This window comes from Heliangelus exortis, chromosome 1 (genome assembly GCF_036169615.1).
Source record: "Heliangelus exortis chromosome 1, bHelExo1.hap1, whole genome shotgun sequence".
Classification (NCBI taxonomy): domain Eukaryota; kingdom Metazoa; phylum Chordata; class Aves; order Apodiformes; family Trochilidae; genus Heliangelus; species Heliangelus exortis.
In genome coordinates this window covers 61,608,943-61,634,145 of record NC_092422.1, presented here as the reverse complement: position 1 = coordinate 61,634,145, position 25,203 = coordinate 61,608,943, and the positions used below count along the sequence as shown (strand labels likewise).

The window sequence follows — 25,203 nt, the reverse complement described above, 5'->3', positions numbered from 1 at the left end:
CATGTAAAGCAGCTCCACATGCTGAGCAGAACTCCCAGACAATTGACTGCACTGAGTGGGAGAAAAGCAGGAAAATTCTGAGCAAATTCATTCACCCATTTCTGTGTTGCAAATCGTTCCTGAGCCAATGCCATCACTCAGGCTTTTTAGATGTCACCTGACCTTACCACAGGTTGTAAGACTGAAGTGGTACCTAGGACATAAGAAATAGTATAAGGAAATTACTACAAATCCTGCCCTCTCAAAAAGCCTCCAAATACTTCCTAGAGCCCCTCTCAGCAGACAATTTAATGCTCTTTTCATCCTGACACTGACAAATGCAAATTACTCACCTTATCCTATGGTCCAGAAGGGATCCTGAAACACTCAGGGAGTGATCTAAAGTTGTACCACCTCCCAGAACCTTGAATGCTCCTTTCAGCAACCTTAGGTTTTATGCTAATCTAAACCTCATTATATCATCTACATTTTCATAGCCATACCTGCTGTTTCCTTCTTTTGTTTCTCTGGTGACACAAACCCCAGCAAAGCTAAGCCAGTGCAGAACAAGGCTTGAAAACAAATCTGGCAGACACAGAAGACAAGCAGCATGGTGATTTTAGTGTCCATCAGTCCATTTCATGCAAGCCACTGAATAACCACTATAGCACACCTTTCAATCACTGTCAGCAAAGGGCCAAAAATGAACTGCTAATTCAGCTCCCTTCTAACCTTGGGCAGGAGAAGGAAGGTCATACAGACACATGACTACTTTGGGGGCAAAATTATATTCTTCCAGTTCCTACCTGATCATGATCTAAAAAGTTCATGTCACCCGTTTCACCAGCTTACTATCACCTTCTTCTCAGAGGCATGCTCATACTGTATACACTATACAATTTCACTTTAAATCTGGACTTTTCAGGACACAGAGTCCCCAGACCAAATCCCAGTCCCTCAACTGACAGCCTCCTCAAACCACCTCAAAACTTCAGTAATAATCTGAGCCAGAGATAAAACAGAAGCAGAGTCTGTCCCCTGGAGGTAAAAAGCTTCTCATCACCTTATTAGCCAGGACTTAATCAAATTTGGCTCACTTTGATCATTTTTTGCCAATCTCTTATGCTTGAGTAGAATTCTTTTGCCCCAAGGGCAAAGGGAGGCAGGAGAGGGAGGAAGAGCTTTCACCTATTTGTTCTTCATTCGTAGCAGTAATTCCTATTTCTAAAAGTATGTATCGCTAGGAAAAATGGACCATTCTCAATGGTCACAAAATGATGCTTTCACTCTTCCTTAATGTGAATTTTCAGGAAGAAAATTTTTTCAACTATAAATAAGGGAAACACATTCAAGGCATTTTTGTTTATTGATAGTTGGATTTTTCTCTCCAAAAAGAAATTAAAAAACCTCCCTAGCACCTTGATTGCATTCTGACTTCATTGCACAAATAAACCTGAAGTTTTACTGGAAGAGAGGCAGCTATTTTAAAGATGGCAAAATGTCAGCTCTTGGATGGTTGGTTTCATTTAACAGGGCTCCACATGAATTTATGAACTGTTCCGTAATGTCTTCTGCCTGCACCAAATGGCAGACTTTAGGCAGAAACCCAATGTATGTTTAGCTAATGTATAACAAACAGAGCATTTACATGGTCAGTGGACCCTATTAGGTATTAAGAATGGTTGCTTTCTAAATTTACTGTTAATTCCCTTCCGCAACAACCTAAAGTGTTTGCTTCTCAAAGAAAGTGGAGAAAGCTAAGAAAACGTGGGCACCTATGTGCACACGTGTATGGTTCTTCCATTTTAAAATGTCTTTAACAAAACTTTTGACATTTATCTTATTTTCTTTTCCTGCAAGGGTGACAATGTAGTTTAAGATATTGTTTCCTGACTTTAAAGGTGCCCTGTGGTTTTTAAGGATATTTCAGCAGCTGAAGAAATTCTACTGCAGACACAATGTATCAGTTCATTTCTTAAGCAATAAATGGCAAGCAGGGTGGTGCTGAATAAGCATACTTATATGGAATTTCTCTTTGAAAAGCCCACTAGTTAGGCCCTATAACACTTCAGTTGATATTTCTACAGTGCAAACACGATAGTGGAAATTAGGTTGCCCCAGCAAATTCAGTTTAGGAGAAATTTCTTATGAATAAAATGCTGCTGCTGGCCTTAGAACATTGAATTTATCCACCAAACAATATCTTAGAAATACTACTTCAGAAGAAATCAGCTCTAAATAATTGATAAATTTGGTTTGTTTAGAAACCTTTTGACCCCTGTAATAGAAAGTAAAAACACATTTCAGCTATTAAAGTCACATATATTCCCTCTGGTAGGGGAAGCTTTTAATTTTAAGCTGGTCTCTGTTGGGGCCATTTGATAAAGCTTGGAAAAACCTTTTCAACTGCTGCTGGTGGATTTGGGTCAGCTTCCCTTGGGAAAATGGCAAAAGATAAATTTGTAGCTTTTCATAACACATAAGAAAACTTCAGAGATTTTAAACATCAAGAACTATTGGAACTGAAAGACAGAGTTTCTCTTTTGTTTCTCCCCCTCCTCCTCCTGCTCCTTCTTCTCTTTTCTTTCCAAAAAGAACTTTAAAATCTCTTGTTGTTTTAATTTATTATTTTTTTTAACCATGGGGGTTAGAATGTTTTGGCCTCTCTAGCTACATATACTACCAGTGGTCCTTATTAACATAAGATTTATTTTGAGATAGAAGCATCATTATACAGTTTTTGTTTTCAAATGGAGCCATTTCGTTATACTGCTTTCAAAGCCAAGAGCAAAATAAAAAACCCTCTATCACATTTTTTTAAAACACATTTCTTAAACTTTGCTTCAGTAGCTGTTACCAGATCTTTATGTCCACAAATACAAGCTGGTCTCATTTCCCCAGGACAGTAATCATAGTTTATGAATGAGGGCACTGATTCTACTGGGACTGCCAAAACGTAGCTAACCTCACCACACTGCTGTTTCACAACTGGAAAATTAACACGGATGAGGGAGAAGAAACACATTTAATGCTTGTGAAAGCAAAAAGACAGAGTAACACCCCAAAGCTGAATATTTAAGTTGCCATTTGTGCATAAAATAAATACCCACAGGCAACAAAGCAGATCGTGCTGCTCCCTGAACTTCAGACCTGCAGGCATCCCTGTTCATATTTGAAGAAGTTGCTGCTGCTCCACATCTATTCAGGAGTTTCCTCCAAGAAGTAACACCACAGTCTTTGTGGTGCACATCCATTTCTACACATTCATGTGAGACATGAGATTCACTTCATATAAACTACGGAATGGCCATCATTCAACAAAAACAACTTTTTTTTACCAATAGCCCGGACTGAATGAGAACAAAATAAAACCTACGTATTTTCTTACTGTCTCTGCAACGATTCAGCCTCTCTTCTGCCCTGGAATACACTGATGAGCACAGAGGGACACTGGGACAGGAGATGGCTCTGACAGGCTGAGATCCTACTCCTCAGTTTCATAATGGATATCACATTGGCATTTCTGAAATTACAGATTAGGTGAATTTTTTGAAAACTGGACAAGTCCTCAACAATCTCCTTTACACACAAAGTTTTGCTTCCTAGCCAACTAGCCTTTCTTGAGCAGCCAGCTATTTCTTTTTGCAGTTTCATGCTTGGTTGCTATTCCCAGCATAAGACACACTGTTACACAGACTCAATGGTAAATTATTAAAAGGGTCTCTACCGGGTATCCGTTCATGCAGCCACAAATTATGTGTTCGTGTTCCTCTGCCTGTTCTTGGCAGGTGCAGTTCCTCTGTGAGTACTTTAGCAATTCAAACACCTGCATTATTTCATTATGCTAGAGCTGTTCTTCAAACAGTTGCACCTACACCCCATTAGCACCCACAGGGGGAGGCCAAACCTTGGTAATTTATACTGTGAAGGGATTGCTGCCTTGGACAAGAAAGATGGTGTGAAGAAAGATAGAATGTGATTTTACAGCCTCTCTGTCCAGCTTCCCAAATAAACACACTTAGCTCACATCCACATGGTCACTTGGCCCACTTGGGTAAGTGAGCTGGAACTTTTTTTATTTACTGTGTGCTCAGGGGTAACACAGGAAATGAGTGAAGAGCCACCCGTGTTCAAAATGGTGACAGCCTAAAGTATTTTAGGGTCTTTTCCTTGTGTGGGAATGTCTTGGAAGGATGTGAGATTTGCATTGGAAAATGTCTTCTCTTTCTTTTTCTTTAGCTTTTATTTTGCGATTTTTTTTCCTGTTCATACTCTTTACCTGATGTCTAATGTTGCACCAACTTCGTGTAGGCTGTTCATCTTTTATTCCACACAGTCTCACAACTCAACAAATGCTCTGACAAGAAGGCACACCCTCAGTGTTGAAGTGTGCTAGTCCATACAGTTCAATATTACACTTTGTCCCACAGTTTTCACCCAGTTGCACTTGATCTCCTACAAATGTAGGTGACCACCCTATTCTTGCTTTTATTTGGCTGCAGCTTGCTGATAAAATCAGTTCATGTAATATCTCCATTCCTGCCCTTTTTCCTTCTTTATTTTTTTTCCTTTTCTCCATCCTCATCTTTCTTTTTTTCTTCACCCATTCATCTTCTTCTCTCTCTTCCACCCATCTTATCATAACCTCCAGCACATAGACAACTGCTGCAGATCCCTTTCCAATGCCTTTCTCATACTTCAGTAGGCTGGTTCTCCTCACCTACTGCATCACACAAACTACTGCTGGCTAATTCCTCATCCTTCATGACTGCTAGCAGTATCTTCCCACATATATGCACCAGCATATATTCACCTGCTAAAAGCCTCTTCATTCTTTTCATCATCTGACACACTGAAATCTTGTATCTTTTTGACCAGAACAATTGGATGCTTACACTGGTTGCAGAAGAAGGTGCCAGCACATGGAAGGTGCAATCACTACAGTTACCCCAAGAGATCAGAAAAAAGAAATATTACTCCACAAGCAAGAAGACTGAAATATTTCTAAGTTTGTGTAGAACCTAGAACATGAGTACAACTCTGTGAACCGATTGCCCAGTAGCAAATATCCCAAGCCACAAGGCATTGCAAATACAATCTGTTGGAAAAAAATGAATCTTGTAATTATTTTTGCAAGCAAACTGTTCCTGCTGAGTACATATTGTATAAAAGCCAGTCAAGTTCAAATAAGTAATGTCTGACCATGATGAAATTTGCAAACAATCTTACAAAACCCTTTCTTTAAAAGCTGAAAAGCAGTGGAAATAAAGTTACATTCTTAAGAACAGTAATTATTGAGTATATTTACATATATATCATGCCTGATACTTTCTTCTGCAAGATGGATTTTCCAGAACACATGCCTATTGAGTAGCAAAAGAAGAAAGCCACAGTAAAATGATAACTCCAAAATACTGCTGACTATTTTCCACAGAAATTTCATTAACTGCAAATGAAAAGCAGGAAACAGATCTACCTTTTCAGTGCTAGAAGGGCTAACTCCAGCTGGATAGTCACCAGAAGAGGTAAAATATCACTGTAGCTCAAAGTAAGGAATCAGAAATAGTAGCATTATTCCTTATGCTTCTCTACATAATTAGAAAACAGTATCTAAGATGTCTTATCAAAAGTAAAACACACAGCAACAAAATCAGTAGTAAATATTGTAAAGTAAATGTAAACAAAGAACTGAAACCTCACAAGATTCATGATCATGTCAGCCCAATGTAACAGATATATTTGAATGAGATGGGAAGGATTACCCCTTGTAATGATTATTTCTGTAGTATTTTTTGAAATTGAGCTGTTGAACAACCCATTGATGCAACAATGTAATGACACATTGAAAAATCACAGTTTGCTCATCACAGGATTCCAGATGAGTTAATAGCAGATAATTGCATATATTTCACAAGCATGTCATTTCAACAGTTCTCTTTGATATTTCAATTTTAGTGCACCTTGTAAGCTCTGGCTATGTACAGCCAAGTGTGCTGGGAAAAGACTCTTTCTGAAGAGAAATTAACTTGAAACAAGATTAAAAACCCAGCAATCCAAACAAACAAAAAAAAAAAATCCTACATTTTCCAGGTTAGAGCATTTGGAAGAGAAAGGCATAAGTGTTAGAGTAAAAAATCTAACAAGCTCCCTGAGCAGTATTTAAATCTAGTTTCAAAAAATAAGTATCATCTGGGAGCAAGAAAACATAGGAACAAAACTGACATAACTTATATGCATTAGCTGCAGAACATTACTGCCAGGAGTTCCATTACCAGCACCAACACCACATGCAATCACCACCCTTACTGTTCATATTGCTGGTGAAACACAAGCTCCCAAAGGGCACACAAGTGGACACTACTGCTCTGGTTTTGTGGTAGTGCAGGTGCAGTCTTCTACACCTCATTAACTCTGACTCCTGGTTAAATTAAAATCCTGGGGCATAATGCATTTTTCCCCAACATAAACACCTAAAACAAGTTTACCTTCAGCCAGGTAAATCTCACCCAAAATCTCTAGCAATATTGTACAACAGAAGTAGCACACAAAGATGGGTGAACATGCACAAGTCAGAATGTGAAGTCACTTTGACAACTGCATTCACTGTAGGAAAAGGAATTGTTTAGGGAACAAAAGAGACCAGGTTATTTGAATAAGTTACTGATGGTTGTCCTAAACCTCTCCATCTGAGAGGTTTCTATTCATGTGTGTATTATGAATAAGTGTCATAAGTTGGTAACATCTTCATTTCAGCTGGTTTCATTACCTGTATTTAATTTCCAAAAGAGTGGTGATACAGATCTCATGGTATTCACTGCAATTAGTAAAATTGATTTCTGCCCTGTTTATATCCACTGAGAGGCTGAGGGATCCTCTGAGCATCTTGGATTCTGAGACCCTGCCTTGGTGCCAGTCTCTCCAGCTTTCTCTCGTTCCAATTGGCAGTAAGGGCTGATGTAAGCACCAGAGCCTCAGGTTATCCATTTAACACAGAACTGAAAAGTGCTGCAGAGCACTGGAGGGGCTGGGGCTTTGCAGCAGGTTCTTAGCCCTCTTCCTGCTGGAAGCAAACAGCAAGTATGAGGAGACATGTTCTTAGAGGGCCTGGAACAGTGCTCAGTGCCTCCCCATGCTGCAGAAGACCTCCTTAGCTGGAAATCTTTTACAAGCACATTTAGTCATTAGAAGCTTGGTTTCTATTTTCATAATACCAATAATCTCCCTAGCAAGCTACCCCAGTGAAGGAGTGATGCAGGTAGTCTGTCTGTTGAAATATAGATATAAGGACCCCTATACTGCATAAATAAAGATTTCTACATTAGGTTAAAAATATTTTAAGGTAGGAGCATGAATCTTTGAACTGCTGCTATTCTGAAATGAGCTGAAGTGGAGCTAGCAAGAATCATGTCAACTTCACTCATCAGCTGCCAAGTTCCTGAGAGCAGATTTCACTTCAGAAGCCCCTGTGAGGGTTCAATAACATCCCAGAATTCCTGTGTCATGAGAAATTTTGAAAGCAAATTACAACTTATATTTGAGTTAGTATGAAACTAAAACCTGGAGTACCTCTAAGATAGAAATTTATTTTTCACCCAATCAAGTTATGAAAAACTTCAGTCAAAGCTGACTATGGTGCTCTTGGTATGTGTGTGTGGTCTTCTCCAGTATTTGATGATTGGGAGTCCTGCATATAAATGATACCTGAGCACAATGTGCAGCATAATTCTATGCTTAAACTTCAAAGAGGCAAGTTCTAGCTTTTTGTTCCAGGGCAAAAACCACTACTCTGTAAAGTCCTGAGCAGAATCAACCTGCACAAGAAGTAAAATAGTCAGAGAGTGCAGCACATTCAGTGACTTAATTCACAAACCATGTGAATTTTATGGATTAGGTAGCTATTATGGGTCCTAGAAAGTTCTCTGAAATTCTTAAACCTTGTAATTTTTTTAAACAAAGTATTGCATATGGAAACAAAGATTGACTTTAGCTGATAGCATACATTATTTCTGAATATAAAAACATGAGATTCCAGGCCCATAAACTGCTAGGTGAAAATAATTATTTGGACTGTAAAATCAAGCATCTAAGACTAAAATATCAGCATTTTTTATTATATGCAGTAACCTCAACTCACCCTCCACCCTGAAAACTTATTTAGACAGGGTCAATTGGAAAATACAGTATGACCATATGCAACGTATTTACACCAGAATTTATTAATGTACAGGGGGATAAATCAGGGTTCAGAGGTATTTCTTAACTCTCAAGTATTATCTATTGCAACCTTGCAAAATTAATTTAAAGTTAATTCTGTTGTAATTCTTTTTAACAATCATTTTCTTCCTATTTCTGGCATTATAGGTTACAAGTGATTCATGAGCCTTCTGCATTGCAGTTCAGGATGCTATTGCTGGAGTTATCAAGAACTTTAATTGTATAGATGTGCAGTAGCTGAGGAAAAGTTCTTGTGTGTATGTGTGTGAACAAGGAAAACATCTTGAATCTACAAGGTGTCAGGAAGCAGCATGGTCTGGTTTACCTTACTCCTACCCCTTGAGCTAAGGATTTTATGGGGATGGAAGCTGATCACTTGGGAATTTTTTATCATCCCAAACAACAGACTTCCTCACCTACCTTTCCATTTTCTTGGCTTCAGCTGGTCCAGCATGTCCATTGATAATGGCAGTGCCAGTGAGAGCCTAGCCAGCAGCCTGGAGCCCATCAGGTTTTTTTCCCAAAAGATAAAAATAAGAGAAGAGTAATGGCAATTTTTGTCACTTTGCATCCTAAATGGAATTTCATGGGACAAAGAGAAGACACAGGAGATTTCCTTTGCTGAATATCAAACACCTTCTACAAACAACAGAAATGTGAGAGATTCTCAAAATAAAAGGTCACAGGGATTATCTATAATAGAAAGGCTTTAACGACCTGAATACAGGGTGTTGTTACCAGCTGCCCCTACAATGAATCAGGGAAAATCTTGGTGAGGAGCTTCTTCAGTATGTTTTTCTGCAATTCTGAGTAGCTGCTAACTTGCAGGATAGTCACTGAAATTGTCCAACTTTGGGTCAGGGAGTGTGGTGTACATTGAGCAGCAGCTCTGAAAGCTCAAAAGGCAGACGAGGAATGAATCAAAGCAGGGAAGCAGATGAGCATCATACCTGAGACAGCTTAGTGCCAGTATGCCCAGGCTTTCTCTGCACAGGTAGCATCAGTGTGTCAGACCCAGGGAATGGTATTTGTTTGAGTGCTGGGAAGAGCCCAAACTCATCATGAGAAGGGCGGGAGAGGAACATGACTGGCTAATGCTCACTGACTGCCTGAGGTGAGGAATGGCCTGGTAGCTGTGGAGAGAAAGCAATTCTTCCTCTGCCTACCTTTCATTTGAGAACGTGACATAAACATCTATTTGTGACCAAATTTGGGTTAGAACTTGATGAAAGACGAGTAAGGCAGGAGATCTGGAAAAAAGCAAGAGGCACTGTGGCCATCCTCCCACCTCATTATGTATTTCCAGGGGTGGGAGCTTCACTTTTCTGGGGATGAAAAGGAGCAAGGCCCATAGCTCCACCAGTCTATTGTTCTCACTGCAAAAGTTTGCATGCTTAAGGGGTTACCAGCATACATGGGTGTAGAGTAATATCATTTCAGCATGTGGACAACATGCTAAGAGAAAATTCCCTTCTGTCCCTCTTTTTTTTTCCCGTGGCCACAGCTCCTTCCAGCTGTCATCAACCCCATCTGGCCACCTCCATCCTCTTCCCCCACCCACCCAGGACTCACGAGCTCAATTTCTTCATTCTGGTCATATTTCGGGGGTTTTTTTGGGGTTTTTTTTGTTTGTTTGTTTTTGTTTTTTTGTTTTTTTGTTTTTCTGTTCTGAGCACAGAAAGGCACAGGAAGAGGGGGAACACCTGCACCCCATCCATTTTCAGCACCAAAGAATTTGATTTTCAGAGCTGAAGGAACTGGAATGGGGGTGGTGTGATACATTTTCCTGTGCTCAGGACATGTATCATGAATACAGTGAGAAACCTGTTGACTAGTTCTGTTACATGGAAAGACAATTATAATTAATAGCTTTTTTGAATATCCAGGAGTATGAAAGCAATATTTTATTTATATGTGTTCTTCTGTAGATAAAAAGAAAAATATATATTTTTTGGGATGCTTAAGATTTTCTGATTTTATATTGAGCATAAAACATGTCTTAGAGCACATATTGTTGGCCCAGAAGGGCATGTCTTTCAGTCTTTGAGAAGTATTTAAAATAACCCAACAAAGGGAGGTAAGAAAAAATTCATTTCAACTAGCCTTTCACTTTGATACATGCCGATGAGTAGGGAAATGTGAAAATGAAACAACTTAAGAATGTGTAGCTCAAATTACATATGAAAATCATCCATTCAAAGTGTGGATTTAATAATTTTTGTCTTAGTCAGCTCATTCTTTCAAACACCCATTTCCCATTCCAGGTTACAATACTTACACTGTAGTGTAGATTACTATAATTAACAGGTTAAACACATGAAAACAGTTTTTTCCCCTTGATGTGCCTTTGGATCCTTTATTTTACTGGCAGTTGTACAGCAGAGTCACTTCATACAAAGGAGAAACTACTGCTGCGGGGTTTCTTAATGCTGCTAATGTTTTCTTCCCCTCCAGTAATAACAGGGAGAAATTATTGTGTGTAAATAAAAGATTATAATGGAGAGTATATATATCAGAAAAAACATGTTAAAAGTTCTGTGTATAATATCCATATGTACAGAGACTGCTTCTATGTAGAAAGTAGCCAATGCTGAGTTTTATTAAGAAGGAACAATGAGCACCTCTCTAATCTCATTGTACAGAGAATCTTTTTTCTGATCCAAAAAAGCCCCTTCAGTCAGAATAGCATTTAATTCTATAGACAAAGAAAGAAAATATTCTATAAATGTCTTTTATGCTGTGGTATTTACAGTGAAGATCAGCATCATTCTTACTTTGTTTTCTCCACCAACACATGCCATGTGGCATATCTGTAGACTTATTTATTTTTTAATCATATGTCCTGCTGGTTATAACATAACTTAATGTACCAGCTGCAATTAACAGACTGTCAAAGGATCAACTAACAAGTGCTGATAAGCTTCATTTAACTAATTCGAGGAGTGGAAGTTTGATTTTCTTTTTTTTTTTTTTCCAGGAAGGTAGCTTGTTTCCTTATTTCCTGTCAAGTGAGCCAACTCCTGTGACCTGTAGTTAAAAGGGCCCTTTGTAATTAAGGCAGTGAGTCTCCAAGTGAACAGTTCTCACAGTAGGAGGGGGGGAAAAAAAGAGAAAAAAAGAAGGGAAAAAAAAAAAAAAAAACGAGGATGCATGACACTGCTTAACTAACTAATCGGAGCTGGGCCAATCCATTTTCCTGCAAGCCAGTCAGTGTACCATGAGCACGCAGAATCTCGCCCTTCATTGGCTTCGTGTCCATTTTATGGACCAGTGAGTCTATTAAGATCTTGGTGAGTGGCCCTATCCGAGGGCAGAGCTCTCTCCTCTTCATCTGCCCATAGACTACCAGAAACTGATCAGCCGTGTTATATCAATAACGTTCTCACACCAGGTTGTGTAAATTGATCTTTTACAATTTCTCTTGGTGACAGTCTCTGTAACCAACAAGATAAATCATTCCTCCTGTGGCTTTTTTATTGATTGCTGAGACCTGTATAAAAATTAAACTGCTCAAGCTGTGAAGTGAACATCCTCATAAAAGAAGATTTTCTATTTACAATCAAAATACTTTTGGGTCCAGATCAAGCACAGATTTACTACCCCAGCACCATAAGAGACCAGAATTTAACTGAGATTCAAAGCACTGACAAAGTAATCCACATAAACTTTTAAATATAAATGGTGCACTACAATCCCAAGGGGAAAAACAAAAAAAAAACAAAAAAAAAACAAAAAAAAAAAAAAAAAAGGAAAAAGAAAAGCAAACAAACAAACTTCCAAGCATATAAAGTCTTGTTGAAGTAAAGGCAGTTGTAATAACAAACCATCTGTTAAAAACAATGATGCAGAAGAAGCACAACAACACAATCATCCAGCTTTTTTTTTTTTTTTTTTTTTTGTTTCTTTTTTTGCAATTGCTTATACAAACACTAACACAAATTGTTTTCTCATACCTACCATTTTATCATCCATGCAAATATAATATTTTAAAGTGGAACAATTTGAGAGCTCCTTATCTCTTCAGAAAGGGAATATTCTACAGCTTTGAAAGATCTGGCAGCTGTAATATCATTCTAAGGAAATTGATTTAAGCTGCTGTGTAGTATTGGCTTTACTGTTTTATTAAAGTAAGAAGTCTAATGGTGTTTGACATAGGCAATCAAATGCATCCATTGTTTTTAAGCAGTATCAACTCCACAATGATTATATTCCTTCCACTTTTTATCATCTTTTAATTCTGTTAAAATAGTCACTAACTTCTGGGTTTTGAATTATTTAAAGCTTCTGATAATATTGTCTATATACACAGTTTGAAAGGCAGTCTTTCGAAGTGGGTGGACTTTCATTGAACAAAACTTTTAAGTATTAAAGCATCATGAAAAAAGTAGAAAGTGCTTGCATTACTTGTGATGGTTCAGTCTGTGGCTTTGGATAAGGCACTTGCTGGCAAATGCCTCAATTTACCCATCTGTAAAAAGGTATTATAGGCATTAAAAGGAAAAAGGTCATTCCTATATCTGGCTAATTTAAATCTGCAGAGATACACCAAAGCCAGCCTTGTCCTCGTGGAAACTGTGAAGTTTAAATTACTGTTTGCAAAGTACTTGATGATGAGACCTACAAGAATTCAAGCTGTTGTTATGACACAGAAATGAAGGATGCATTCAAGTATTTCAAGTTATCAGAAAACTGTGCAGCCATGATTAGTGCTACCTGAGAGAAGGTTGTACCAAGCAGTCTCTCAAAAGGAAGTATTTTGTTAAAGGCTCAACATATTTCCCATGAGTTCTGAAAAGCTAATCTTTTCTGGTGATATTATCAAAATCTGTGGTAGAGCTAAACATTTGTAATACTGGAGAAAAGATAGAAAAATTGTTCAAAACTGTTATGTTCTAAACCAGGCTAAATTATTCAAAATGGCAAAACCATTGGCTATTTTTACCATTCTGAAACTGCAGGCTCAGTCTTCACTGCAGAAACCTCAGAAATTGTTGTGCATTTATCTGAAAATTCATAGAAGGAAAATTATAAACTTTTTGCTAATTCTATAAATCTGCCCTCAAATGGCAGAAGCACCTTTCTTTGTTTGCTCAGTCAGTAAGATTATTTCTCCATGAAAAAGGAAAATAAAGGAGAGGAGCTTTCTTTTTTTTCTTCTAAAAAACATTGTTATGACTCCACTCTTGCTGTTGCAAGAGGGACCTGACTGCAGGGTAAAATCCAATGGTACTTTCCATTCACTGTTCTCTGCCTCTTCATTTTCCTTCCCAGACATTTTGAAATGGGAAGAATTGAAACCATATTTATTAGAAAGGCATGATTGGGAGAAGTCAGTTCAAAGCCTAGCATACAAAGACAAAAGATCAGTGCAAATGAAGAATTGCCTGTTAACTGTAAAAGTAGTGGAATATGAAAATGTTGTTAAATCATATATTTTGTCTGTATTTTGACATTCTTTGGCAAAGAACTTGAATTATCCAAATTAAATGATATTTTTATTGCTAGCTTTGTTAATGTTCTACTGTCTTGCATCTTGGTGGCAAACTGACGAAGAAGAGCATCAATATCATTTGGGATTGAGGGGTTTTGTTTATTTCCTTTAGACAAGAATGCAAAATAACTGGAGCTAATTTTTAGCAGCATCCTCTTGATTTCTCTTAACCCTGGATTGAGATGACTCTTCAAACAGCTCATTGGCAGCAATTGTGGGAAAAAAGCCAGTCTCTTTTCAGCTGTTCTTCCAAACCCTAATGAGTTAACAATTGAAATACAGAAAGTTGCTTCAGAGGTCAGGAGAGTATATTCTATACAATGGTTGCAGCATTTGAAACCATGACAGCACTATAAATTGACAAACTAAAGCAGAGCACTTGGTGGTCTGAAGTGGAGAAAAGAACATCATCCAAGAGCAGTAAAAAGACAAGCCATGAAACCACACAAAAAAAAAATGAGTGATTTTTTTCACATCACCTTGTTAGAATTTAGTGTATTGGAGGTCAGACCAGTAGAACAATGATAAGGTCCAAGGTTGAATACCAGTGGGGAAGCTTAACCCAGGAGCTCCAGGTCAACCATAAGTGAATGAGGTAGAAGAGTGAAACAGGAGTCGCCGGGGAAGGGAAGGCACAAAAGTCAGCGGGTTAAGGGGAGGAGCCCACCAGTTATCAATTAGACTCAGAGAAAGACCAAGCTCGAGCACCTGGGATGGAAAAATAATCCCAGTGTGATGAAAAGAGATTTTCTCCTGCACACAGTTCTCACTCTCTGATTTTCAGGTTTTGAGAAATTCAAAATGTTGTGGAGCTAAACATCTTAAATTTGTAACAGATGAGAAAACACAGGCCAGTTGGATGCATTCTCCCCATGTCTTATGTGCATATGACAATGTTTTCATCCCACGCTGGACAGTCTGCTGAGATAAAGGAGGCATAAAAATAAAGTTCTTTTAAAAATATGAACAAACACAGGCACGCATGCGTGCACACATGCACGTACACACTTGTAAGAGGATGCTTTTTAACTTCTTTTTTTGTCTTTAGAAAAGTACGATTCGCACCAATTTTATTTTTAACTCATGAGGAGGAATTTCTCCAGATTTGTGAAGAAAATTGCTTAAAGTGATGAAGCAGAGAATATTTAAGTGACATTTTACAATGTAGAATGTATATATATATATATATATATGCACATTTTTGCAAAATATCTGTACAACTTCCTCTTCCAATGAACACGCATCACTTAATATAGTAGGAATTTTGCCATTGTTTTTATAGGAGCTAGAACAGACCAAAGACAAAGCAGATCATGCCTGATAGCCCATAGTTCAGAGAACATAAAAAATATCCAAGTGAGCTGTCCTTTCCTATCCACTAATACAGACACATCGTTTTCCTGCTATGTAGACTTCCATGTCTGGATTGTTGCAAGATCTGAACAACTATGGCATTATCTTTTCACAAACCTGTATGCATGGGATGGGGTGAGGGAAGACTGTGTGCATGTGTCCAAGCAGCAGAATTTTTGTGCAACATCTATGAAATACACACCTGAGATGTTATTCACGGCTCTTGAGCAATATGTAGTAAAAGAGCAAGGATGTATAATGGTTAACATCGATGGCTAACATCAAGCTCTACACATACTCTATTTGTAACCCTGTTTGGCCTGGTTTTCTATTTTTCTACTCTTAACCTCACATTTCTGAGGAATTATATGATCCTGGGCTCCTGTCACATGCAGCAAAATTCTTATAGGAAGAATAAGTCTCATCATCTCTAGTAAAGCGTACAGTGTTCCTCCTTGTCTGGTGTGTACATGCTACTTTTGGGGTTTCAAAAGACCCATTGTAAAAATATTGTGATAACTTTTTGAACTCCTTCCTTTTTGCCCCTCCAGAACAACAGAATTTATATAGGCAAAGCGGGGGCTGAGTGCTGAGCACAGAGGTACACACAGCTCCACAGCCAACCCCTTCCCACCACCACCAAAGAAGATGCAGGGATTACTTTGCCAAGTGGCAGCTTTCTGCTCAAAACGAGATGAGTTTTCTGACCTGAAAGCTCCTCCTGCAAAGACTGAAGCAGAGAAGCCCAGAGACCAAAAAAAAAAACCCTTTTTAAATCAAAAGAATGTCAGTGGTGGCCCCTGAAATCTAGCAGTAGTGGAGAAAAAATATGACCTACTTAAAGAAGCGGGGAAAGAGAAAAAGTTTAGGAAAGGAATATACAATTCAAGGGCTACAGTTTTCAAGATTGTGGCTGGCTATCATGCATATTTGGGAAAAATAATTTAACATGAAGATATGATCTTATTATGTATGATGCAGGAAAGAGGTTGTGACTTCTTCACAAGCTGATTTAAAGATGTGGCTTGTCCAAGGGAAAAGATACTTGAATTTAATGGTTCTCTCTAAATGGTTCTCTTTTTTTCATGTTATTAGACATCTAGACCTAAACCCTGAAAATTATGGGAGGTCATGTAAGATGTAAGAAGGGGAATCAATTAAAAAAAAAGGTTTAAAATGTCCCTTGCTTTAAGAGAGGAGATCCTTTCTAAAATATTCTGCAGAACCGTGGATGGCAATAGCATTTCTTTTGTGTGCTACAGGGAAAGTTGGATAAACTGGCATTAGGATTTAATATGCTTTTCTTAGAAGAAAGTTTGTTTCTTTAACTTCACACAAGGGGTAAAAGTGGTGCACAACTCACTTCAATGACCTTTTTTTCCTTCTTACGGAAAAAGTCAGTTTCAAACTTGTCTGTCTGGGATGCTACACCCAGAAAAACAAGTAATTGTTGGAAGCATTCCTAAATAGTGGGGGTTTTGCCCAGAGGAACAGTACTATGTATATACTTAAGATTTCTATAATGCAAAAAGTTACAAGTCATCGAGATCAAATAAATCATTAATGATGTAGTAGAAGCTGTTCCATGAACTGAGTGTCCAGACCCAACATTACTGTGAACTGAGGTAATAGTGGTGGCTTCTTTTGCTTCTTTCATATTTGCCAGTAAACTACCAATTAGAGTTAGTTGAATCTAAACATACCACAGTCTTGGGGAGGGATTTTGATCTGGTTCAGATGCCAAGAGTTGGATTCAGTTTAAAGTAAAGATATCTAAATTAACATACAGATAAATGTATAAACAAGCAGATAAATAAACATACGTATGTATATATGTATATGTATGTGTACATATGTAATTTATCTGTATGTATAAACATACAGATAGATTAAAATACAGATACATGTGAGCTAAATATCCAAGCTCTTGTTGTAGTCTGTGAAGATCCATTTAGAAGAGATTAGAGTTATTCAGCTCAGTCTGGAGCAGACATATGCTTAGCTGAACTGATCTCAAGTCTCCATCAACTGCACTTACTCCATTGATATGAGAACTTAGACACCTACCTCACATGTAGACACCTACACTGTAGGTGCCTAAATTTAAGTGCTTCAGTCTATAGATATATCTAGACTATAGAAATAGTCTGTATCCATTGTTAATTAACTAGGTAGGTTAGTTAAAACAGCTGCAAAATCACTTGCATCTGAGCTGTTTCTATTGTGTTCCCCTGGCAGTCAGAAAGAAAGAATAATCAGCTGTAAAGTGAGATCCATCTTACCCTGCAGTAGCTCCCTGAAATAAGTCAGATGTGTTACACTATAAAATCTGTATTCTTTTCTCTCAAGATAACTGAAAACTAGTTCAGATTAAGATATCTACTTAAGTAGGACAAGGCTCTCTAATCACTGATGGAAAGATTTCAAGATCTGAAAGAAGACAATGAGGTGGCTTTTAAAATTGTTGGTGAGAGTGATCTACCAAAAAGACCATGGCACCACTGATATCCCATCTAAACTTTAACCAGCAGATGGTGGATATCTGCCAGAGTGTTGAACAGGAATATCACCATGAAGTACTGAAAAGTTTAATCAAAAAAAAAAGGGGAAATGATGTTCAGTGTGATGGGGAAAGGAAACCCAGTAGAGAGACTTGAAGCAATGATCCCATAATCTCAGAAACAAACTTAAGCAGGAAATAACAGCTGAAAGGAAAAAAAAATTATGCTCTCCAGATAAAAGGGTGAGTTGTGGGTAAATGATGGAGACAGAGAAAAGGATGCATGTTAAATACACATGGCAAAGAGCCATCAAAATTCAGATATGGCCTGGATATGAGAGGTCAGAAATAGGTGTGAGTCATCAATGACAATAAATAATTTTTTTTTATTTATTTAATATTTATAAACATTATACGTGCAGTAAGACAGGAAAAAACTTTAAGGGACATTTGGTTTCTCTGCTGAACTTGAGCTCATGGCTGGACATCCGTAAGGATAACTTGACCAGTAAAATTAAAGGGATTTCTTGGGCAAAAGGCAGTTCTGGTAAAACCAGGTATTTATATGTCCCCAGACAGAACTAATAGCTACATTTATGTTTGCAGGCAAAATTATCCAAAAGCAAGGAAAGAACGGTGGAAAAAGAGAGAAGGCCTTCAGAAGAAGAGCCAGAATATCTCCATATACAAGATGGAGGGAGTGTTGGAGGATCTAACAGCACATATAACAAAGGGATATTAGAGTGTTAAATGAGCTCAAAGGAGAAACAGCACAGAAAACTAAAAAAACCTGCCCCATCAGTGGGAAACCCTGTCAGATGCAGGTGCCCCTGTGGCTGTGGAAGGATTCCCAACCACAAGAAACGGCAGATGTAACACTTCAGATCCTCTGCCTCCAGCAGATTTATATTCTGAAGGTTTAGAAAAGGTCTTGAACAGTTAAAATGTCAATAGACTCTTATCAGAGGCACGCTATTAGCTGTACATAATTTTCATGTACAGTCAGAAAAACTGAGGAAGTTGGTTATACAGATTTATCAGTTTTTTAGACAGCAAGAGAAACCCTGGTCATCTTATAGTATCTTTTAGCAGATTTCTCCCAATTGAATGAAGGCCAAAATGACTGATCACATCTTTGGTAAAGTTTGCAGTGGGGGACACTAGGAAACTGTAGGTGTAGGAGTTCATTGAACAAAATCACGTATACTCTCTTGTGTTAGTGACGAGTGGCAGAGTGGACAGACAACCAGCATGATCCAGCCTTTCTGTTTTCATTAAATCATTGAGTTCCTGAATACGGTCTCTGATGGGCTCTTATTGTACAAAAGTGGCTAAAAGACTAAAAATTACAGTATTAGTGTCAGGCAGCCATGCTATTCAACCTTCAACTCTGAAAATATGCAAAGCTCTTGCTAAGGAAGAAAGATAGATATAAATATGAGATAAGTTATTATCATGGAAGCCATAATACAATCTCCTCACCCATAGTAGAAAAGATCGGTTCAGAAGAAAGTCTGTATAGTATCCAAAGATTTTGCAAACCTGGTGATCCTGCACAAATCAGCACCAACTATGCTGTTTCAAATAACACTTGTTCTACAAAGAAAATACTCTATTGTGGTAGTACTAGATCAAGTTGATCCAATAAGAATTCTGAGGGAAATAAAGTTAATGGTACCCACTCATTTCCAAATTCAATACAGACAGATGCCCAGGAAGTGGGCAGTCAGAAACGAGGGCATTACCTTTCCCCTTTCGAAAGGGGACAAAAATATATCCTTGGAAAGTTCAGCTCACTCTGGTGAGGGGGTGGAATGATTTTCACCCTTTTCTCATCAACTAGAATGCTTTTCACAGCCAACAAATCACAAGGTACAGTTGGATATAAGACCACTTCTGTAGGAAAATGTGTTCATGTTAAAAATGAACAGAAATTATAGCAACAGAAGAAAATGAAACTTGCAAGCCTGGAGAAATGAAACAACTTGTTATTTATGATAAACAACAGGAGATTGTTGTAGATCTGAAGCAATCAAAAGAATCTTGTACCACAAAGCAAATCTGAACAAAAAATAATAATAATAATAATAATACTTAGAATTCAGACTTTTCACTTATTGAATTGTTTCTGTACAACAAGCTGTACAGAATAACACAATACATACTAATGCTCTGGAATGAAACAGTTGTAAAGAAATATAGAGCTATATAGAACAAAGAGCTGTTATTTTGTTGCTACACATGCTTCTTACTCAAACATCCATTGTGTGTACTTTTCTCCTCTGTCCAAAAAGTGTTCCTCACATTAGTTTTTAAGAGTGTAGGAGTGCATTTAATGATTAACTGAGAGAAATAACTGCTCTTATAATGCATTACCATGTGTGGACCTAAACTGGATCACAGTCTTTTATTTCAGTGGCTTTTCAATTTCCTTTGTTATTATTTTTATAGTATACTCCTTAGTCCAAAACCTGACTTCTTCCATGACTTTTGGTTTGTGCCCTTGTCCACACTTGTTACATCTGCCCAGCTCAGAGGCATGAACAGAACCCTTTTTTTAAGCTGCATTTATAGGTTCCAAAAATGCCAGCAGTCATGGTCAGACTGCAGATTTCTCCTTTTTAAAAATTTGCAACACTCTAACAATTATTACAGTCTGCTCAGAAATTTCAACTTTCCAGTGGTGTACAAGTCAGGACGCTTATCCCTTTGTAAAAAAAAATGCTGTAGGTGATTCAATGCTATCCACACAATTGAAGTTGAAAACAATTCTTAAATTCAGGTCCATTTAATACTTAGACTTTCTTGTATTATTGCAATCAAATAAAAACCATCCATAAAAATGGTCTGAAGGCTTTGACAAGGAAGTATTACTTGTTTTCTTACCTCAACTGCAGCGAAAGCACAGATGGAAGAAACAGTTTCCTCAAAAAAAATTTAGTGGAACTTACGTACCCAAAGCAGAATGATTTTCCTTCCTCCCTGAAGAAATCCAGCACAGCTTGTTACCCTCGGTATAGCTGGGGAAAGGGAAGGAATTACCCTAGTGTGTAATTTCAAGTATGTTAAAATACTGCCTGGTTTTCTCAGGGTACTTATGATCCCTTGCTAGCAACTACCTTTTCAGAAGATTCTTTATCATCTTCCTCAAGTGTTAAGGAATAAACAGACATACTCAGTAGCACATGTTAAAAGCTGCTTCCATGTTAAAATTTGCCTACATGAGAAGCGTATCCATGAGTTTAAATATTGAAAAGCTCTGCAGTGTGCAAAGTCTATCTGAACTGACCTTTGAAGCTTTTGCATCAGAAAAGGCAAAGGGGATTGCTATAACTCGTTCACCTAGGTCTTTCAAAGGCTACTAGAGTGCTAAAAAGTGTTCATCCACTAAGACAGGCAAATATGAATATGGACACTTACTCACACAATATCAATAAAATGAGGATAAATTAAAGCAATAGATTGGGCTTTATCTCAGTTTAATTGAAATTAATTGGAAGGATTTTTGTACATGAAAATAAGGTGCACAATGATACTAAAAAAAAGAAAAAAAATTAAAGCTTGAAGAGGCAGAAATTCTCTAGCTAGGAAGCATAAGCCATTCACTGGTTGTCTGGAATAAGAAAGAAGAATCAAAAGCTAGATATTTCAGTAAGAGTCTTGTTCATACTTCATCACACCTTCCTTTGAAGTGTGTGTCTTTGATCACTGCTCACAGGACAGTGGACCAAATGGGCTTCCAGTGGGATGCAGCTTAACATTCCTGTGATCCTGACTGCCCTAGGATTCCTTCATGCTAGAAGACATTCAGCATGATGGATAAACTTGTGAGACTTTTTGGGAAGTAACAGGTATCCTGAATCATGTTGCCCTTTCTCCAAGAACTGTTTTTCTCAGCTGTTGTCCCAACTCTATTTCTTTTTTATGCCAACAAGGCCTTTATGTATTTTCACTGCCTAGGCAAGTAGCCTCACAGAAAAGTTTATGAAACTGGAGAATTCAGGAATGATAGAAAGTTGGTCAGAGATGCTAGTAACAGGTGAAAGAACTTCTACAGGTGAATGAACTTCACATATATATAAACTTCATATATATATAAACTTCCAAAGTCTGATTTCATTCCCAGTTCTGCAGCAGGACAGATCACCCCTGCATTTTTTTTTTCTCCAGACTTTACCCAACACCCCATGGGAACACATTTGCATGATTCTTACATATTCTGGTAATTGAAGGTCTTATTCAGAGCACAGCTGTGCCATGATAAACCTGGTCATCATGGATGTGTTTAGAACCAAATTTCATTATTCCTTCTCCAACCTTACACAAACTGAAAAACAAGAACTGCAGACCACAATACATGAGGTTCCAATTACCTAAAAAGTGTATGGGTCAAAAGTATCTTGTTGTGATTCTGTGATTTTCATGGTTGTCTTTTGTCCAGGATCATTGCTCTTAAGCTGAACTGTTAAGTGATTTTTCTCTCTTTCTTTTTGGCACAAACCAGTGTATAGGGAAAAGCTTCTGTAAGGAAACAAAATCTCCTTCATTTTGTGGAATCCACTTGACAATAAAGAATATTCAATTACACCCTCTCCAAATACATATTTAATTTCCCATGTTTCCAAAACTGTCTGATAATATTATACTGTTCCTCTTTCTCACTCTCTGTCTAGATATATACATCTGTATGTGCGGGCTTTTTTTACTCTGAATCTTTCTTATATTCTATATTGAAAAATTGCTGTCACCACTGGAATAACTATTAGTGAATTTCAGGCAACCACTGTCTCTCCTGTAAAAATCCCTCACTCTTCATGACAGCTGCTCTTGGCCCCAGAATTACTTGACCTAAGCCAAAGTTGTTCGCAGTTCAGCAACATTCATTCAACTCTTGTCATTCCATCACATAGATTTTGGTAAGATCAATAGAAAATACTTCATAAAAGTAACCTTCTCCTCACAAAAACAAGACCAGCACTTTCCTCTTTGAAGAAGAAAGATTTTCACTAAAAATTTCCATACTCTTAAATTATCCAATTAAGTTCCGGGTGAAATTTTTGTCTTCAAAAAAACCCTACTTCTTGTTTAGTTTAACTTCTTTCTCTCTCTTTCTGTGTCTCTACTTTAAAGCATTTAGTTAGTATTTGTCAAGGAAGGTAATATGCTAACATTGTATACATTAGTTTTCTCTCCTCATTTTCCACTGATTTCTCAATCACACTTTAGTTTCTAAAGTCACAGTATGTGAAAGCAAAGGAAAATGCCGGAAAAACTGTACAGCTACCAAGATGGCCCAAGGCTATTGTCTCACTGCTTGGACCTTTGCACAACATCATACCTTTCTGATGACCAAACAGCAGGATTTTTCAGTCCCACTTTTCTCAGAGCCAGTCCTGAAATCCAGCCAGAAATCTCCACTGTTTTAGTAACTACTCACTCGCACATTAAGTGATATCAGATGACCTGGTGTCAGGTACTCTATGGTCTGCTTTAAAGACCCACAGTGTCCTGGCTACATTGCCATATTTCAGTATTCTTTCACTAGATTGCCTCTCACACTGCAAGATTTTTCTGCTGTAGAAACTAAATCCAGTGAGACACAACTTTCTGGGACCAGAGCCAGGTCACTCTCATTTCAGCAGCCTTATCTTTGAATTTAGAATTGAGGGCTCATGCATGTCTCTTTTCATGAGAGGCAAACCTTATTCTTTCAGTGATCCATCCCCTCAAATATCTAACTGGAGCTACCAGTAGACTGCATCTTTGCACACATGATGAGATTTTGCTGGCAAAAATTGCTGTAGAGTTTTTTCCTCCTTGACTGAATCTGTCACATCCAGACTGATGTTAATTGATGCCTCCTTGCTGTGGTGGTGGGAGTTTCAGAACAGATGTTAATACAGCAGTGAGCATCTTAAGGAAATTTAAAATATAAAAAGACTAACTTCTGCTTACAGTCTATATATACTGCTGCAGATTTATTGAAAAACAAAATAAAGAATATACTTAGCTGCTGGGGGTGAAGTATAGGTTTAACACATTCACTGCCCTTTTAAACCAAAGTTGTGTGAATAGACCTAACTCCCTATCTCCTTAAGTAGCATTTTAAATGTACCACATATCTTTTTTCTTCACCAGGTAAACATCTGGGTTAGTATAGCCTACTGAAACACTGTTTTTTTCAATCAAGTACTAACATCTAACATGAGAGACAAGTTAGATGAACTTAGAAAAAATTTCCGTTAAATAATTATAAAGTATCTTTAAGTTATGGCTTACTGTTTCTGAAAATGACTGTATCATCCATCAAAGTATACTCTAAGCTTTCTAAATAAATGTATCATGGGAACGTATTTTGTTAAAATTACATGAAATTGTGTTTTTTTTCATTTCATGTGTTTCATTTCATTTGTATTCATATATAAACATAATTTCATTATTTGAGATTCAAGATGGGATAAATCTAAATGTGAAGCTTTTATACCGTCCTGTAAGTTAAACAGTATAGTGTAATATTAAGATTTTACAAGATAGTTACACAGTCCTCAGTTTTAATATGGAATACTTCATCATGTTCATTATTGCCTATTTAGACTCATGTAAACTGACACTGCTGAAATAAGCAAGCTTTAAAATGCTAATATAAATGTTGCACCTCTTTTAATTGCAATAGACATTTCATTAAGTAATTTAATGCCAATGGGACCTCTTACCAATACACAAAAAACACACTTTGCCCAGTTTTTATATACACACTACAGTGCAAGGCAAGTATTTTTTTCCCGCGGTGACGTTCATCAACCTTCCCTTTGCTCTCCACACCCTGCTTGTTCCCTTCACACCACTGGGCTGCCACAGTGGGATGGGTTAGCTGATTCCAACCAGAGCATCTTCATCAAGTTTGCATCTTCCTGCTCAGGATGAGCTAGGGGGACCTCTCGGATGCAGGACCAAACAAATGAGAGCTACCTAGACCATGGCCATGGTGGAATTGCTTCTTCATCTAGGTGGAGAGAAAAACATGCATGACATTTTCATTAGCCTAGAAGGCAGAAACATCTGGTTACTTGGTTCAGCTCATCAGCAGGAGAGCCTGTACTTGATTAGCCCTTCTCTCAGTAGTAGGCGTTACTATAGTCAGTGGGAATTACTAAACATGGTTTCAGGGGACTGACGTTAATTTGGCTTGCCAAAATAATATGCAATTTTTTAAGGAGTTTGTGTTAATTAGTTGTATAATTTGATGTGATCTGATTGGGATTGCACAAAGAAAAGCAGGGTTTGCTGTTAGAAGCTGCAGTAGGAGAATCAAGAGGTGGCACTTAAACAGTGCACAGTATGAATCTGCAGCAGTGAAAGGCCCTAGTTCATGATCTAATTATACAATGGGATTCCCTCTCTCAAAAGCTAAAAACGTCTTAATTCAGATTTTTCTTTTAAGATGTTGTATTTTGATTACTGTACTATTAATTCCTCTGCACCTACTACTTTACTACAGATGAAGTCAATTCAGATATCTCATTTTGGCCTGTTTTCTATTATATCCCACTTTTAGCAGAAAAGGAATATGTAAAATGATAAAATTAAGCAATTTATAGTTTGTAACTCCTCGCTGCTTCTCTCTGTCTGCCTTCTACTCTTCATTCACTAACTCTTTCACAACTAT

The 25,203-nt window shown here is 37.7% G+C and overlaps 1 long non-coding RNA gene across 1 annotated transcript in view; it reads right to left on the bottom strand.

The window, feature by feature from the left end:
* LOC139796598 (uncharacterized) overlaps window positions 1-20,791 on the bottom strand; it is a 27,379-nt gene extending 6,588 nt beyond the window's left edge. The window contains exons 1-3 of the long non-coding RNA XR_011726069.1: window positions 20,493-20,791; window positions 8,614-8,690; window positions 483-564 (exon numbers count right to left, since the gene is read on the bottom strand). This is a non-coding gene — a long non-coding RNA (uncharacterized lncRNA). The remainder of the gene's footprint in view (window positions 1-482; window positions 565-8,613; window positions 8,691-20,492) is intronic.
* Between the last annotated feature and the right edge of the window lie 4,412 nt (window positions 20,792-25,203).